We start from the raw sequence: 18,602 nt of genomic DNA on the forward strand, positions 1-18,602 counted from the left end.
AAGAGACAAAGAAGGACATTATCTACTAATAAAAGGAACAATTAAACAAGAAGACATAATAATCATAAAGATTTACACACCGAACCAGAATGCCCCAAAATACGTGAGGAATACACTGCAAACACTGAAAAGAGAAATAGACACATATACCATAATAGTTGGAGACTTCAATTCTCCACTCTCATCAATGGACAGAACATCTAGACAGAGGATCAATAAAGAAATAGAGAATCTGAATATTACTATAAATGAGCTAGACTTAACAGACATTTATAGGACATTACATCCCACAACAGCAGGATACACCTTTTTCTCAAGAGCTCATGGATCATTCTCAAAGATAGACCATATGCTGGGTCACAAAGCAAGTCTTAACAAATTTAAAAAGATTGAAATCATACACAACACTTTCTCAGATCATAAAGGAATGAAGTTGGAAATCAATAATAGGCGGAGTGCCAGAAAATGCACAAATACGTGGAGGCTCAACAACACACTCTTAAACAACGAGTGGGTCAAGGAAGAAATTGCAAGAGAAATTAGTAAATATCTCGAGGCGAATAAAAACGAAAACACAACATATCAAAACCTATGGGACGCAGCAAAGGCAGTGCTAAGAGGGAAATTTATTGCCCTAAATGCCTATATCAGAAAAGAAGAAAAGGCAAAAATTCAGGAATTAACTGTCCACTTGGAAGAACTGGAGAAAGAACAGCAAACTAATCCCAAAGCAAGCAAAAGGAAAGAAATAACAAAGATTAGAGCAGAAATAAATGAAATTGAAAACATGAAAACAATAGAGAAAATCAATAAGACCAGAAGTTGGTTCTATGAGAAAATCAATAAGATTGATGGGCCCTTAGCAAGACTGACAAAAAGAAGAGAGAGGATCAAATAAATAAGATCAGAAATGGAAGAGGAGACATAACCACTGACCTCACAGAAATAAAGGAGGTAATAACAGGATACTATGAACAACTTTACGCTAATAAATACAACAATTTAGATGAAATGGACGGGTTCCTGGAAAGGCATGAACAACCAACTTTGACTCAAGAAGAAATAGATGACCTCAACAAACCAATCACAAGTAAAGAAATTGAATCAGTCATTCAAAAGCTTCTGAAAAAGAAAAGTCCAGGACCAGACGGCTTCACATCTGAATTCTACCAAACATTCCAGAAAGAATTAGTACCAACTCTCCTCAAACTCTTCAAAAAAATTGAAGTGGATGTAAAGCTACCAAATTCATTCTATGAAGCCAACATCATCCTCATACCAAAACCAGGCAAAGATATTACAAAAAAAGAAAACTACAGACCAATCTCTCTAATGAATATAGATGCAAAAATCCTCAATAAAATTCTAGCAAATCGAATGCAACAACACATTAAAAGAATTTACATCATGACCAAGTAGGATTCATCCCAGGTATGCAAGGATGGTTCAACATAAGAAAATCAATTAATGTAATACACCATATCAACAAATCAAAGCAGAAAAATCACATGATCATCTCAATTGATGCAGAGAAGGCATTTGACAAGATTCAACATCCTTTCTTGTTGAAAACACTCAAAAGATAGGAATACAAGGGAACTTCCTTAAAATCATAGAGGGAATATATGAAAAACCCACAGCTAATATCATCCTCAATGGGGAAAATTGAAAACTTTCCCCCTAAGATCAGGAACAAGACAAGGATGTCCATTATCAGCACTATTATTCAACATCATGTTGGAGGTTCTAGCCAGAGCAATTAGACAAGAAAAAGAAATACAAGGCATCAAAATTGGAAAGGAAGAAGTAAAACTATCACTGTTTGCAGACGATATGATACTATACGTCGAAAACCCAGAAAAATCCACAACAAAACTACTAGAGCTAATAAATGAGTACAGCAAAGTAGCAGGTTACACAATCAACATTCAAAAATCTGTAGCATTTCTATACACGAGCAATGAACAAGCTGAGGGGGAAATCAAGAAACGAATTCCATTTACAATTGCAACTAAAAGAATAAAATACCTAGGAATAAATTTAACTAAAGAGAAGACAAAAAACCTATACAAAGAAAACTACAAAGAACTGTTAAAAGAAATCACAGAAGACCTAAATAGATGGAAGGGCATACCGTGTTCATGGATTGGAAGACTAAATATAGTTAAGATGTCAATCCTACCTAAATTGATTTACAGATTCAATGCAATACCAATCAAAATCCCTACAACTTATTTTTCAGAAATAGAAAAACCAATAAGCAAATTTATCTGGAAGGGCAGGGTGCCCCGAATTGCTAAAAGTATCTTGAGGAAAAAAAACGAAGCTGGAGGTCTCACGCTGCCGGACTTTAAAGCATATTATGAAGCCACAGTGGTCAAAACAGCATGGTATTGGCATAAAGATAGATATATCGACCAATGGAATCAAATAGAGTGCTCAGATATAGACCCTCTCATCTATGGACATTTGATCTTTCATAAGGCAGTCAAGCCAACTCACCTGGGACAGAACAGTCTCTTCAATAAATGGTGCCTAGAGAACTGGATATCCATATGCAAAAGAATGAAAGAGGACCCGTATCTCACACCCTATACAAAAGTTAACTCAAAATGGATCAAAGATCTAAACATTAGCTCTAAGACCATAAAACAGTTAGAGGAAAATGTTGGGAGATATCTTATGAAACTTACAATTGGAGGTGGTTTTATGGACCTTAAACCTAAAGCAAGAGCACTGAAGAAAGAAATAAATAAATGGGAGCTCCTCAAAATTAAACACTTTTGTGCATCAAAGAACTTCATCAAGAAAGTAGAAAGACAGCCTACACAATGGGAGACAATATTTGGAAATGATGTATCAGATAAAGGTCTAGTATCCAGAATTTATAAAGAGATTGTTCAACTCAACAACAAAAAGACAGCCAATCCAATTACAAAATGGGAAAAAGACTTGAACAGACACCTCTCAGAAGAGGAAATACAAATGGCCAAAAGGCACATGAAGAGATGCTCAATGTCCCTGGCCATTAGAGAAATGCAAATCAAAACCACAATGAGATATCATCTCACACCCACCAGAATGGCCATTATCAACAAAACAGAAAATGACAAGTGCTGGAGAGGATGCGGAGAAAGCACACTTATCCACTGTTGGTGGGAATGTTAAATGGTGCAACCACTGTGGAAGGCAGTTTGGCGGTTCCTCAAAAAACTGAATATAGAATTACCATATGGCCCAGCAATACCATTGCTAGGTATCTACTCAAAGGACTTAAGGGCAAAGACACAAACGGACATTTGCACACCAATGTTTATAGCAGCATTATTTACAATTGCAAAGAGATGGAAACAGCCAAAATGTCCATCAACAGACGAATGGCTAAACAAACTGTGGTATATACATACGATGGAATATTATGCAGCTTTAAGACAGAATAAACTTATGAAGCATGTAATAACATGGATGGACCTAGAGAACATTATGCTGAGTGAGTCTAGCTAAAAACTAAAGGACAAATACTGTATGGTCCCACTGATGTGAACCTACATTCGAGAATAAATTTGGAATATGTCATTGGTAACAGAGACCAGCAGGAGTTAGAAACAGGGTAAGATATTGGGTAATTGGAGCTGAAGGGATACAGACTGTGCAACAGGACTAGATACAAAAACTCAAAAATGGACAGCACAATAATACCTAATTGTAATGTAATTATGTTAAAACACTGAATGAAGCTGCATCTGAGCAATAGTTTTTGTTTGTTTGTTTGTTTGTTTGTGTTTTTTGTTTTATTTTTCCTTTTTTCATATTTTTTTAATTTTTATTATTATTATTATTTTTATTTTTTTCTCTATATTAACGTTCTATATCTTTTTCTGTTGTTTTGCTAGTTCTTTTCCTAAATCGATGCAAATGTACTAAGAAATGATGATCATACATCTATGTGATGATATTAAGAATTACTGATTGCATATGTAGAATGGAATGATTTCTAAATGTTGTGTTAATTTCTTTTTTTTTAATTAATAAAAAAAAGCCTAAAAATAAAAATAAAATTAAATAAATAAATAAATAATAGGGGGAACAAATGTTAAAATAAATTTAGTAGATTGAAATGCTTGGGATCAATGAAAGGGAGGGGTAAGGGGTATGGTATGAATGAATTTTTTTCTGTTTTCTTTTTCTTTCTTTTTCTGAATTGATGCAAATGTTCTAAGAAATGATCATGATGATGAATATACAACCATGTGATGATATTGTGAATCACTGATTATGTATGTAGAACGGAATGGTCATATGTCAAGAATGTTTGTGTTTGCTTCTTGTATTTTTTAAAAATTAAAAAGCTCCAGTAAGTAACCTCACCTTGAATGAGTGGAGACACATCTCCATGGAAACCATCTAATCAAAAGTTACCATCCACAATTGGGTGGGTCACATCTCCATGGAAATAATCAAAAAGGTCCCACCCCGCAATACTGAATGAGGATTAAAGTACATGGCTTTTCTGGGGTACATCATAGCTTCAAACCAGCACATATGTTATGTGTTATAATATGTTATATTTTATGTTACCATAACAATTTTTATAAAGAACACTATTTTTACTTCCAGGAAGATGGCATGTAGGGTGGGCTGACTTCACTAGGTGAAACAACAAAAACAGTGTTAAAATAAATAAATAAGTGGGACATCAGTCGAAGTGGAAAGACTGGGACAGAGAAAGAGGGTGAGTGTCCTCAACCATGAGTCCACTGGGGGCGGGCAACACACGGTGGGGGGCAGGGTTCCCAAAGAAGTGGCATGCTCCTGCGCACTGGACAGCTGGCTTGGGAAGCCTCCCCTTGTAGCCCCATGGCTGGGAGTTTCCATGAGGAGCCCAAAGTGTGGTGGATTTGCGTCCCCTGTACGTGGGGACCATTAGGTTGGTGCACAGTACCTGCTCCCAACTCCTGAGGTTCTCTGTGAGCACCTGGTTTGGCAGAGATTGGGAGTACCCTTCAGGGAGGAGAAGGGATGTGGAGTGAGCTGACCTGATGGATGACCGGCAAGGGAGGATCACAGGTCCGATCCCACTCTTCTTTACCCCCAGAGGCTTGAGGATCTCAGGCATGCACAGATGGAGAGGCTGGGCCAAGGGGGTGTGTGTGGTGCAAGGACCAGGAATCATACCCCGGTCTCCACATGACAGATGGGTGTTCTGCCATTGAACCACCTATGCAACCTTTCTGCTTAAGTTTTTAGCTGACCCTCAAGTTTTTTCTATTTTTTTTTTTTGGGGGGGGCACATGAGCTAGGAGTTGAACCCAGGTCTCCCTCAGGACAGATGGGCATTCTGCCACTGAACTACCCATGAATCCTTCCTGACAATCTTTTAGTAGACCCCCCAAGTAGAACTGCATCACCTGCATAAGATCCCTACATGGCAGGGATTTACTGGCAAACCAAGTGCAAAAGGGGACATTCAACACAAACTCAAGCAAATCAAAATTTCAGACAAGCGATGGAAACCAACTCATACATCAACCTTATTAAGATAACCAAATATGTGGGGCACACCAGAAAATCACAAAACGTGATGATCCAGGTAGAAATGGCCCAGCTAAATGACTAAATCAAAACTCAGGAGAGTTCCACACAAAACATGGAACAATTATTCAAGAATATTTATAAAGAAATAAAGAATATCAAGAGGAATACTAGAAGAGAACATAAAGTAGACCAAATTAAAAATATACTAGACACAAACAACAGCAGATTTGAAGAAGCAGAAGAATAACTGAACCAGAAGATAGTACAATTAAACTTGAGCAAAAGTTTAATAAATAGCAAGATGGAAAAAATGGACCTGGATCCAGGGAAAAGATGGACTACAAAAGGCACACAAATAGAAGAATCAATGGTGTTCCAGAAAGAGAAGAGAAGAGCAAAGGGGTTGTAAGGTTAGTTGATGAGTTAATAGAAGAAAACTTCCCAACTTCTATAAAAGACAAAATATGCAAATCAAACAGGCCCAACAAACCCCAAATAAAATAAAATAAAACAGACTTGCTCCAAGACACCATATCAGTCAGAATGGCAAATGTTGAAGAGAAGCAGAAAATCCTGAAAGTTGCACAAGAAATGTGATCTACTACATATAAGGAAAATCACATAAGACTGAGTTTGATTTACTCAACAGGTACCATAAGAAGGCAGATACATTTAAGATTCTGAATGAGAAAGGTTTTCAGCCAAGAATTCTTTATCCAGCCATGTTGTCCTTTAAGGTTGAGGGAGAGATTAAAATCTTCAAAGACAAACAAAGATTAAGAGAACTAATCAACAAGAGACCTGCCCAACAAGAAATACTAAAGCAAGTTCTATCCATTGAAAAAAAAGAACAATGACAGGAGAGGGAGGTCTGGAGGCATTCAAATAATTGAAAAATACCAGTAAGAGTACTTCAAAGCATAAAAAGAGAGAGGGGGAAAAGAACATATAGATCTGACAAATAAAATCTAAAGGATAAGATGGTAGATTCAAAAACTGCTTTTACAGCAATAACTTTGAACATTAGTAGACTAGACTCACCAATTAACAGATACAGGCTGGCAGAATATATTTTAAAATATGAATCATCCATATGCTGCTTACAAAAGACGTATTTTAGATGCAAAGATGCAAACAGATTGAAAGTGAAAGGATGGAAAAAGATGGCCTATGCAAGTCGTAACCAAAAGAAAGCAGGAATGAAACTAGGTCTCAGAGTCACTCCCAAGAGAACCTGTTTTGTTGCTCAGATGTGGCCTTTCTCTCTCAGTCAACACGACAAGCCAAACTCACTGACCTCCCCCTCTCTACGTGGGACATGACTACCAGGGGTATGGACCTTCCTGGCAATGTGGGACAGAAATCCTAGAATGAGGTTGGGACTCAGCACCAAGGGATTGAGAAAATCTTCTTGACCAAAAGGGGGAAGAGAGAAATGAGACAAGAAAAAGTATCAATGGCTGCAAAATTCCAAACAGAGTCAAGAGGTTTTCCTGGAGGTTATTCCTACGCATTAAATAGATATCACCTTTTTAGTTAAGGTATATTGGAGAGGCTACAGGGAAGTGCCTGAAAATGTAGAGCTGAGAGTGATTTGAACAGTGAGTAAAAAAAGTATTTGCAAAGTCCCCTTGGGTGAATGGTGAGAAAGGGGGAAAATTCAACTTCCCCAAGTGGAGAATTCATGATATTCTCACAAGTAGTGGGGACAACTAAAGCAATAGGCTCAGTCCCCAGTCTTGGGGTTTGTTCATATGAAACTTATCTCCACAAAGGATAGGTCAAGTCTGCTTAAAATTAGGCCTAAGAGTCACTCCCAAGAGAACCTCTTTTGCTGCTCAGATGTGGACTCTCTCTCCAGCCAACACAACAAGCAAACTCACTGCCCTCCCCCTCTCTACATGGACGTGACTCCCAGGAGTGTGAACCTTCCTGGCAATGTGGGACACAAATCCTAGAATGAGCTGGGACTCAGCATCAGGGGATTGAGAAAGCCTTCTTGACCAAAAGGGGGAACAGCTAAATGAGACAAAATGAAGTGTCAATGGCTGCGAAATTCCAAACAGAGTCAAGAGGTTATCCTGGAGGTTATTCTTATGCATTAAATAGAAATCACCTTGTTAGTCAAGATGTAGTGGAGAGGCTGGAGGGAACTGCCTGAAAATGTAGAGCTGTGTCCCAGTAGCCATGTTTCTTGAAGATGATTGTATAAGGATATAGCTTTCACAACGTGACTATGATTGTGAAAACCTTGTGTCTGATGCTCCTTTTATCTACCTTATGGACAGACGAGTAAAACACACAGCATAAAAATAAATAATAGGGGAACAAATGTTAAAATAAATTTAGTAGATTGAAATGCTAATGATCAATGAAAGGGAGGGGTAAGAGGTATGGCATGCATGAATTTTTTTCTGTTGTCTTTTTACTTCTTTTTCTGAATTGATGCAAATGTTCTAAGAAATGATCATGATGATGAATATACAACTATATGATAAAAAGAATGTTCATATTGTATGTTGATTGGTTTTATTAATAAAAGTTTTTAAATTTTTAAATACATAAATAACGGGGGAACAAATGTTAAAATAAAGTTATTAGATTGAAAAAAAATATGGACTAAAAACAATGTACACGAGGCCTGAGTTGTATTACTTTGGGTAACTCAGACAAAACAAATGGGGAAAAATGTTTTCTTCAATGTAACTGACATGGAGAAATTTGTTGCCAACAAAAAAAAAAGTATATATTTTTTATCATCCAAAAATAAATAAATAAAAATAAAATATCAATGGCTGAGAGATTTCAAACAGAGTTGAGAGGTTATTCTTACACATTATATAGATATCACCTTGTTAGTTAAGGCATATTGGAGAGGCTGGAGGGAAGTGCCTGAAAATGTAGAGCTGTGTTCCAGTAGCCATGTTCCTTGAAGATGATTGGATAATGATATAGCTTTCACAGTGTGACTGTGTGATTGTGAAAATCTTGTGTATGATTTTCCTTTTATCTATGGCATGGACAGATGAGTAAAACATATGGATTAAAAATAAATAAATAATGGGGAAAACAAATGTTAAAATAAATTTAGTAGATTGAAAAATAAATAAATATAATATATATACAAAAGGACAATAAATTTCAAAGCATATTTTAACAAGTAGTTATAGAACAGATTTCAGAGTTTGGTATGGGTTACAGTTTCACAATTTAGGTTTTCCTTCTAGCTACTCCAAGACGCTGGAGACTAAAAGAAATGTCAGTATAATAATTCAGCAGTCATACTCATTTGTTAAATCATATCTTCTTCGTTATAATTCCTCCTTCTCCTTTGACCTTTTTTCCAATATTTAGAGTTATTTGGGCTATGCTCACCCTAAACTTTTCATGTTGGAAAGGGGCGTTAATACTATGGGATAGGGGGATGGAACTAGTTGATGTTCTTAGAAAGGCTGACTACTCTGGATTTCAGGGCTTATGTGGCCTGAGAAGGAAATTTATTGCTCTAAATGCCTATATTAAAAAAAGAAAAATGAGCAAAAATTGAGGACTTAGTTGTTCATCTGGAGAATTTAGAGAAAGAACAGCAAACTAATCCCAGAACAAAGAGAAATAACAAAGATTGAAGCAGAAATAAATGTATTGGAAAACAAAAAAACAATAGAAAGAATTAACAAAGCCAAATTGAGAAAATCAATAAAATTGATGGACCCCTAGCTAGGCTAACAAAGAAAAAAAAAGAGGGCATGCAAATTAAAAAATCAGAAATGAGAAAGGTGCATTACCACAGACTTTGAAGAAATAAAAGAAATCATATGAGAATACTATGAACAACTATATGCCAATAAACGAGACACCTAGACGAGACCTAGAAACACACAAACTACCTATACTGACTCAGGAAGAAATAAAAGATCTCAACAAACCAACTACAAGAAAAGAGATTCAGTCATCAAGAATCTTCCTACATGGAATGATTTCTAAATGTTGTGTTAGTTAATTTTTTTTTAATTAATAAAAAAAAAAAAGAATCTTCCTACAAACAAAAGCCCAGGACCAGATGGCTTCACAGGAGAATTTTATCAAATATTCCAAAAAAAAAAACTAACACCAATCCTGTTCAAACTCTTCCAAAAAACTGAGGAAAAAGGAACACAACATGACTCATTTTTTGAAGCTAACATCACTCTCATACCAAAACTGGATAAAGGAGCTACAAGAAAGGAAATCTACAGACCAATCTCCCTAATGAACACAGATACAAAAATTTTCAACAAAATACTAGCAAATCAAAGCCAAGGGCACATTAAAAGAATCATGCATCACAATCAAGTGGAGGTTATACCAAGAATGCAAGAACGATCCAAAAGAAGAAAATCAATTAACGTAATGCAACACATTAACAAACTGAAAGGGAAAAATCATGTGATCATATCAACTGATGATGAAAAAGCACTTGACAAAGTTCAGCATCCTTTTCTGATAAAAACATTTCGAAAGGTAAGAATCAAAGAAAACTTCCTCAATATCATAAAGGCTATGTACGAAAAACCATGGCCAGAATCATACTTAACGGTGAGATATTGAAAGTTTTCCCTCTGGGAACAAGAAAAGGAAGCCCACTGCCACCACTATTACTCAACATTGCACTAGAAGTCCTAGCTGGTGCAATTAGACAGGAAAAAGAAATTAAAGGTACCCAAATAGGAACGAAAGAAGTAAAACTTTGATTTTTTTGCAGGTGACATGATCCTATACTTGGAAATCCCTGAAAAATCTATGACAAAGTTACCTGAGCTAATAAGCAAATTCAGCAAAGTAGCTGAAGATTCATGTACAAATAGAATAAACTTTTCAAAAATTACTAAATGTGAACTTTGGTGAGACTTAAGATAGTAAGAAAGAGAACTGTTCTTCCATTCCTTAAAATTGCTTCTCACTTTCCTCTTTCTAACAATTAGAAAATAGGAGGCAATTACTTATTTATTCCTTTACTTTTGGAACCCAAGTTTTCTTTTTTAAAAAACGAACTTTAATTTTATTTATTAAGATAAAGGGTTCAAGCTTCAAAAGGCACAAAAGAGTATACAGTGAATAGACTTCTGGCCTCTTTTCCCCAGCAACCAACATTAGTTTCTTGTATATGCTTCCAGAGATATTCTATATGTATACAACCAAAAATATTTTTTTCAACTCTCCCTCTTTTTTTTAATATGCAAATGGTTTCATGGGATGCAGTCCTTAAATTGAAATGAAAAAACAAATGATCTTTGCAGAATCTTAACCTCTTGTACGAACACATTACAATTTTCTATAAGGAAATCTCTTTTTAAAAAAATAAATCCTTTTCAATACCTCCCATATCACTCAAAGTTAATAAAGAGTTGTTTGGCAAAAAGAAGTAGGAGGTTTAAGAGAACTAAATTGCATAAGATTACACAGCAAATCAACTCACTTAACTTCTGGTCCAGGGTACTGATCCCTGAGAAAACTACAAAGGTCTCCAAAGTCCCCACCAGAGGTAGTTTTGTTTAGGTTCCATTAGCAGTCCAGGGAGACAGTTCTGAGGTCCTAGGTAACTTTAATTGGAGAAGGAGGGAGGGAAGAGGGAAGAGGGAAGAGGGAGCCTCAATTCAGATGTTCTTGTTGACTAGCAACAAGGAAATGAAGGCAGATGAAAGCAAAACCATAAGTGCCTTCGATCAGTTAATCAGTAACTCACAAATGCTAGCTCTAAACTAGAACTTTCTGCCTTCCTGCGGCAATTGACCAGGTAACTTATGGGAACCTAAGTGCCAATACAGGTTCCTAAGTCCCTCGCTAAATTTGGATGAAGCAGCCAGAGAACAGACACTGTGCAGGATAAGCCACAGAAACAACTGAAGAGAGAAACCTAGAGAGCCTTCCAGCCTCCTGTGTCTGAAGCCCAGGCTGAATTATAAGACAAACTCAGAGTCCTAGAGAAGAAAGAAGGCTAAGAGAGAGGTGCGCTGTTAAGGTGCAGTAGGTTATTAAAACACGAGACCAAGTAACTCACAGGTTCCAGTCAAAACTCGGCCAATTAGTTGTGTGAGCACTGCCATGCCATATCACCTCCTGACCCTCCGTTTCTTCATGGGTAAGCCAGCTCAAAAATACCAAAAATCGGAAACCATCTTAGGATGGTCTAATTTTAATTTCACAGCACTACAGCAGGAATGTCAAACTCCAAAGCAGGAGTGCCAAAACTCCAGCTTCCAACATAACTTTAGACATTTTCAGCAACGGTTCACAGTGATTCTAATTCCCAAATAGAAAACATTACAGGAAAGCACATCTGGTCCATTCCAACAGTAAATCTCTCAATACTCTTTCAATCAAAATAAGTGGGCAAAATTTATATAAGATAAAACTAATATCTAAGTCTTGGGATGCCAGAAAACACACATTAAAATCATGAGGGATCCTCCTAGACCCACCGCAATTTGACCACAAGCCAGAAGTGATAAATGGGTCACTTTGATGTGGAAAAGCCACTGCAAAACAGAACCTAAACACCACTCACTTCTAAACAAATAGCCAACACAGTTTACAAACAAAGACTTGAATGTTTTTCTGGAACCAGACATCCATTTATAACCTCCTGAACTCCCAACTGGGAACAAAACATGCCCACTCACCAAAAAGGTGATCAGAGACTCTTTAAGGTGTCTGCACTTTTCATGAAATGGTGAGCCGGAAACTAAAACAACTCTCTATTTTTCACAAATTTAGTTTCATTTTCCTGAGTGCAACTTGATGCAACAGAAAGACCTTGGAGACAGACAGACCTGAGTTCAAATTTCAACTCTGTTCCATAGTGACTTAGATTTGAGCAAGAAAGGAAATTCTCTGAGCCTCATCAGTAGCATGGGATAATAAACCTATGTCTCAAGATTGTTGTGAATTTTAAAGAGACGACATATAGTAATGTGAACGCCAGTTCACTCGGTAGAGTATATTAACGTTCATTTCCTCCTTTTCTTCCAGAACACCTTAAGATATTTACTACTGGACAACAACCAGGAAAAACTGCTCCCCCTTGTATTAAATCCTAATCACGCCAAAATTCCTCAAAAATACTAAACACTAAACTAAATATACTAAACACTAAACAAAAATACTAAACACTAACTACAAAGGGCTCCTTTGCATATGCAAATGCCCGCCATATATGTTGTCACGATATACACACATGCTTACAACAAAACATATAGCTAGAAGGTGCCTGCTGTCAGTCCACCAAACAATAGTAGGTTAAATCATATGCAACTGCTGATATTTAACCATTTTTGACCTAGAAATAGAACAATTTTGTATGGTTGCAAATTATAGGTCTGGAGCAGGAACTTTCTACCTGTCCATCCTCCCCAGATTATCTGGAGGCAGCATGACAGTTAGAAATCAGGAGCTCTGCATTCTCATTCCATTTCTGCCATTTAATAGCTATGGGACTTTAAGAAAATCATTTAGCAATCTTGTTCCTGGCTTCCTTGTTTATATAATAAATATGGTATTATTCTGTCCTTTTCCGCCCTATCATTTTATGGTCTCAATAAGGCACAGGCATTTAATTTAGAATCCAAATCGCAAAGCTGAGGAGAACGTTTTAACTTCGCTATAAAAGTTCTCTTGGTTGTCCCTTCTGTATCTGCACTGCCTTCTTCCACTTTGAAGCTCAGAAGAGAGAGACCTTGATGATAATAACACAAAGCTGTGTAAACTTCTTCACCAGCCTCTTAAAACGCAATTCTGATTTGGCACACTCTACCACAGCAATACTGGATTTCTACTTAAACAAAAATGGTCACGGGTGTCAAAGAGATGTGACTGAGTGTCCACTGAGCTGTGTCTAAATGATTTTCCTTGTGACCAAAGCCAGCCTGGAATAAGCCCCTACTCGTCAGAAGATAAAACCTGCTTCCCAGGCTGAAGAGGCATTGTTCAAAGTAATGAGTTCTGCACCACTTGGTCCACAGTTCACAGCTGAGTCTGATTTTTCTAGACAAAGAGCAATACCAAATGGGGGGGGGGTGCCCTTTACTAAGTTTCTCTGAGCTTATAATTCCTGTTAGATTCATGAGGTGGTGAAGGAAAGGAAGGACCTTTTCTGTATCCTTCTGTGTCCCAGAAATATTTGTCAACTTTGGTCAATATTATGCCAGAGGTGTATTATGGTTGTAATGGATTTCAATAAACTCTAAACTCACTATAAATGCCTGGAAATTATTTCCTCCACCCAGATCAAAGGTAAAAATGTTTAAAGACCCTATTGTACTCTCTGTATTCTTTCATCATAATTTTGCATCCCATTTTTTGCTCCGGGAAATAATAGTCGTGATCCTTCAAGCACTATTCTTAGAAGGGAGCTGCAGGAGATTCATTATGTCATGAAACATGGAGCCAGAACAAAGGGCTACTGACTCACTCACCTTATCTTCATCTAAGAATTACAGAGTTTCTATGTGCTTCCAAACTCAGTGTCGCATTTGCCAAGACTGCAAAGTTTTGGGGCAGGTGCCTTTATTACAAAAATGTAAGTAAAGGGGTGCACACAATACTTCTTACCTTATATATAAATTTCTCATACCTAAATTGCTCAGACAATATTCACTTTCTTTTTTTAATCAAAATTAAAAGATTGGTTTCTGAATCTAGAAGCTCAGCACCAAATTAAGAGTTCTCCTTTAAAGTACCAATGGTTGCAGCTTTAGCTTGAAAACCTGAAATAGCATTAGAATTATTTCAGAATTCACTACTACTCCATTGAGGACAGGAATCTAGACGTTTATATCTTCTCCTGTATATAATCAGGTTCTCAGCAAAATATTTGTCCACTAAATGAATAAATTAAGTAGGAGACATTTTATAGATTTTTCAAGGTGCATTATGCTATGCCGCTCTAAGACAAAACAACTTCACATTCTACTTTTAGAATTCTATCCCTATAAATATCTAGAAGATTCTTTTTAAAAAAATAAATTTGATTGATGTTGATAACGTGGGAAAAGGCCTCAAACATAAGCAATGACTTTAACAGCTTTTATTATGAATCCTGTGCAGCTATAAATCTCTGCTCTGCCCATCAACCCTCCCTCCCTTTGTCTCATTCCCACTGCCTCTCCCCAGTCTTCCCCCAAGCATTCTCAATCTCATTATCCCATGATCTGCTAAAACTGCAGTTTATCTCCTGGAACCTGCAGAAACACATGTCACTGAGAATTAGGGAAATAGAGCCAGTTGCAAACGACCAAAGAGGGTCACAAAGTATCTGAACCTAAAAATTAAGAGAGTAGTTTTTTTTTTTTTAATTATGGAAAAAAGAAATAACGTCTGAGCTAGGTAGCTCAATGTAGGAGACTGGAGAGAGAACTTTAGCACCTTTGTTAATCATTTGAAAAGTAATATTATGATGTTGATTTCGTTTGCTGAGAGTGGAAGGAAATTGTCTTAAGACTTCTAAAACACTTGCAATTCTTGAAAGCAAAAAATTTTAAAAATAGGACACAGCACGACATATCCATATATTACTTCATCCAAGGTATTTTACGCCACACTTTATTCCAAGAAGGAACTAATAGCAGTTGCATTCATTTTAGCCAATGTTTATTTAATTAAAAACTAGGTATCAATCATTCTGCCAATTATTGATGCAGTCTAAGAAAAATGAGCACCAAGAAGCTACAGTCCCTTTGACACACCCTTAAGAAGTGTACCCTTGGCAAATGCTAGCCTGTGTGTAAACAAACAGGATTTAAAAGGGGGAAGGGGCTGTCAAAAGCGATTATTTTAAGAAAATGAAAATGAGTCTCAACAAAAGGCTTAAGAAAACTGGCTGGTTTGTGTTAAGACTTCTTGAAACGTTCCCGGCTGAAGATTAATCCCAGAAGTGACTAAAACGCAGGGGCAAATGGAAAAACAATCACATCTTCTGGGAAAGCCTTTGTTTCTTTTAATTGAGATTTTACTCTAGGCCACCCTGGTCCGTTTTGGAGCGCATCTAGTCGCCATAAACCGGCCATAAAGGAGGCCACAGGTGCTGCCGGATTGTGCACGCCCCGCCCTCCACCTGGGGGAAAGGAAGCTCAGGGCTTTCCTCTAACGGTCTAGAGCAATCACCTGATTGAATTTTTTTAAAAAACACTTCTGACCAGGAAGTAAACGTTTTCTTTTTCTCCACTTTTTGAGATAGAAGGAGAGGTAGGAAGAATCTCAGTTACTGCTCCAATAAGCAATTTCTCACCATTTTCTTCCCTCTATGATCAAAATGGTAAACGCTGGGGGCAAAAAAAAACACAAAAAAGTTTTTTTCTTTTCCAATTTAGAACACACGGCTTTAAAGCTGAACTTCTAACGTCAAAATGAGTTCAAAGATTGATTCTAATTTACAAATAACAAACAGAAAGTCCTGGAAAGGAGAACGGACGCCGTAAGACCTCAGGGCGTCCCGGACCCCCGACGCCGTAGCCATGGGAACCCCCGCGCAGGCGCACAACTCGCCGCCGTGGGCCCGGGCTTCCTTCCACCGCCGCGCTGCTTGGGTGCCCCTCGTTTATCCCAGGAAAATGCAATGGAGTAAATCCTCCTCTCACTGAGCACAACCAGTCATCTCCGATAGGGTCTTGAGAGGGGTCAACCAAAAAGAAAACCGTGAGACTCACCACAAGTAACGGGCACCGCGCTCCGGGTTCTGGGAAACGCGAACCTGTCCGGCTGCAAGGGGCGGGCGGTCAGAGAAGGGTCCCGGGACCCCGCGTAGAGACGAAGCATCCTGCAGGGACGTTTTCTTTGCCCGCCAAGGGATGACCTCCCCACCCACCCACCATACCAAGAGACCCAAGAATTCATTTCTGACATGGACACACACGCCCAAAAGTACCTATGGTCCAGTTCCATGCACGGGGGACTGGGGGAACCCCCCTCCCTCCACACCCCAACACTCACAGTGTTCTCAACAGAGCATGTCCCGGTCCCGACCGCCGAAAGAGAAACTCGAGCCACCTGCTCACTTGCCTTACCTGGTCACCAGGTGTACCGGCGGTCTTTTTCCTGCCAACCCCCTTTCCTTCGCGTCCTCCTTCCCTCCCAACCCCCACGCCTACTCCCACCCCCAAAGAACTGACCTCCTCAGGTTTGAATGTTCGGCAGATGAAGGACTCGCGAAGTCCTTGGCACAGGAGTAGTCTCCAAAGTGCTGGGGTGATGAGTTATTGGGTCCCGTGACCCCTAACTCTAAACCACCTTTCGAGGCGCAGGGAAGCACCCCCCAGAAGGGTGCTTGTCCCCACCGGCCAGTAGCAAGCCCGAGACTGGCAGCGAAGAGTGGGGCGCCGCCCGCCACAACCTGCTTTCTCATTCAAATCTCACTCTCACACTGGAGCCCCCTCCCTCCCAGCGCCGCTGCTCCTGGGGAAATCAGGAACTGGAGCTGGGCAGAGTGGACTGGAGCGCCCGCCGCCTCCACGCCCCGGCGGGAGGGGTGGGAGGACCTGGGACCAGTCCTGGACCTCTTGGCCTGCGCCGCTCTCAGTGGGGCGTCTCGGCAGGGAATAGCCAGGACCACTAAGAATGAAGTCTTTTATTTTTCCCTCGCAAGTTTCAGAAGGTCCCAAAGCCAGTGTCACCCTCCACCCTTGATACTCAGTTTGGGACCGTGGTCCCGAGAACCTCATTGGTGAATGACAAAGGAGTTGGGCGAACCAAGTTGGAGGTGAAGGGCGCAGGAAATGGGAACTGCGTGCAACTTAAGCCAACGTACAAAGTGTCAAACTACATAGAAAAGAAAATTCCGAACCGCCCCACTTTATCTTCTCTTCCCGTTTTTTGACTATTTTAAGAAAAGAAATTATCTAATATCAATACTTTTCAAGAAGCTGTGCTTTGAGGAAAACGTCCCTAAGAGTAAGGAAGAAGGGTGTAAATCGTCTGATTTTATTTCTCTCGCAGTCTTTTTCCAAATGCTGCTTTCAAGCATGAACAAGGCAGTTATTCAATCAGATTGGTTTAGTGGCTGGAGGATTCGAACAGCCAACCTGCAATGCGCCGTGGCAGAGGAAAGCCTGCCTACGGACGCTCCAAGGCGGATGAAATAATGGAATCTGAGCGCAGAGAAATGCCTGGCCAGCCCGAGGCGGATGCGGGAATGCTAACAACGCCTGGGTAAAACAGCCGCTTGTAATCCCGGCTGCGGTATTCCAGGATTTGCATTTACCAGCCTTCATTCAACCTGCCCTATTGTTAGTTCAAAGCCGGGCTGGGAAGGCTTCCGAGACGCCGGTCCTCACACACCTTCAGTTTAAAATTTTCCTCCAACAGAAGGAACCAGAAAAGCTGGCAGCATGGGGTTGGCAGGGGATTTTTTTTCTAGGCTTAGTGACAACAGAAACCAAAGTCATTTTCTTTTTCCTGCGTGGATTTGCTTAAGAAGTTACAAATAAGCGCCTGTTTCTTGGAAAGCGGAGCCTGGCTGCGCGTCTGCTTTGACAGTCAGTGTGGGGGCTGGTAGCACCGTGACCTCTCAGCGCGAGATCTAGGGTTTCACCTTTTCATCCCACTTAGCCGATACCATAGAAACAACCCATTTGTATTATTCAATTCAGCAGAGGCAATTACAATGTCACAGCAAAGCACCATGGGCAAGGAGAAACTTTATCCTGAAAGCAATCCTGGACTGTCAGGAAAAAAAAGAAGAAAAAAAAAAACCCCACCAGAATACACACTTAAGTTTCTTCCTTCCAGGATACTAGGAGGAAATCAGTCTGAGAAAAAATATATAATTGCTTTGGCACAGTTTAAAGAAACCTCCCCAAATTTTCTTTCTTTACATGCCCACACACGGATTCCTAATTTATAAGAAATTAAGCAGATAACCCTTCTGCCCCCAAACTTATTTTTTGCTTTGTAGACATGTGCTTTGGGGAGATTTGTTTTGTTGGTTATCTACATGATGAATAGTAAGGCCAAAATATATAATATATATATATATGTTTATATATATATACACTAAGATAACCCCTCACTCAACCACAGTGTTATCTGTGCACTACCTT

The 18,602-nt window shown here is 38.9% G+C and overlaps 1 protein-coding gene across 1 annotated transcript in view; it reads right to left on the bottom strand.

The window, feature by feature from the left end:
* Positions 1-16,925, bottom strand: part of PLCH1 (phospholipase C eta 1) — a 277,595-nt gene extending 260,670 nt beyond the window's left edge. Inside the window, exon 1 of the mRNA XM_077160837.1 lies at positions 16,677-16,925. The gene's annotated coding sequence lies outside the window, so the exon portion shown is untranslated. The remainder of the gene's footprint in view (positions 1-16,676) is intronic.
* Positions 16,926-18,602: the final 1,677 nt, after the last annotated feature.

Source organism: Tamandua tetradactyla, chromosome 5 (assembly GCF_023851605.1).
Source record: "Tamandua tetradactyla isolate mTamTet1 chromosome 5, mTamTet1.pri, whole genome shotgun sequence".
Classification (NCBI taxonomy): domain Eukaryota; kingdom Metazoa; phylum Chordata; class Mammalia; order Pilosa; family Myrmecophagidae; genus Tamandua; species Tamandua tetradactyla.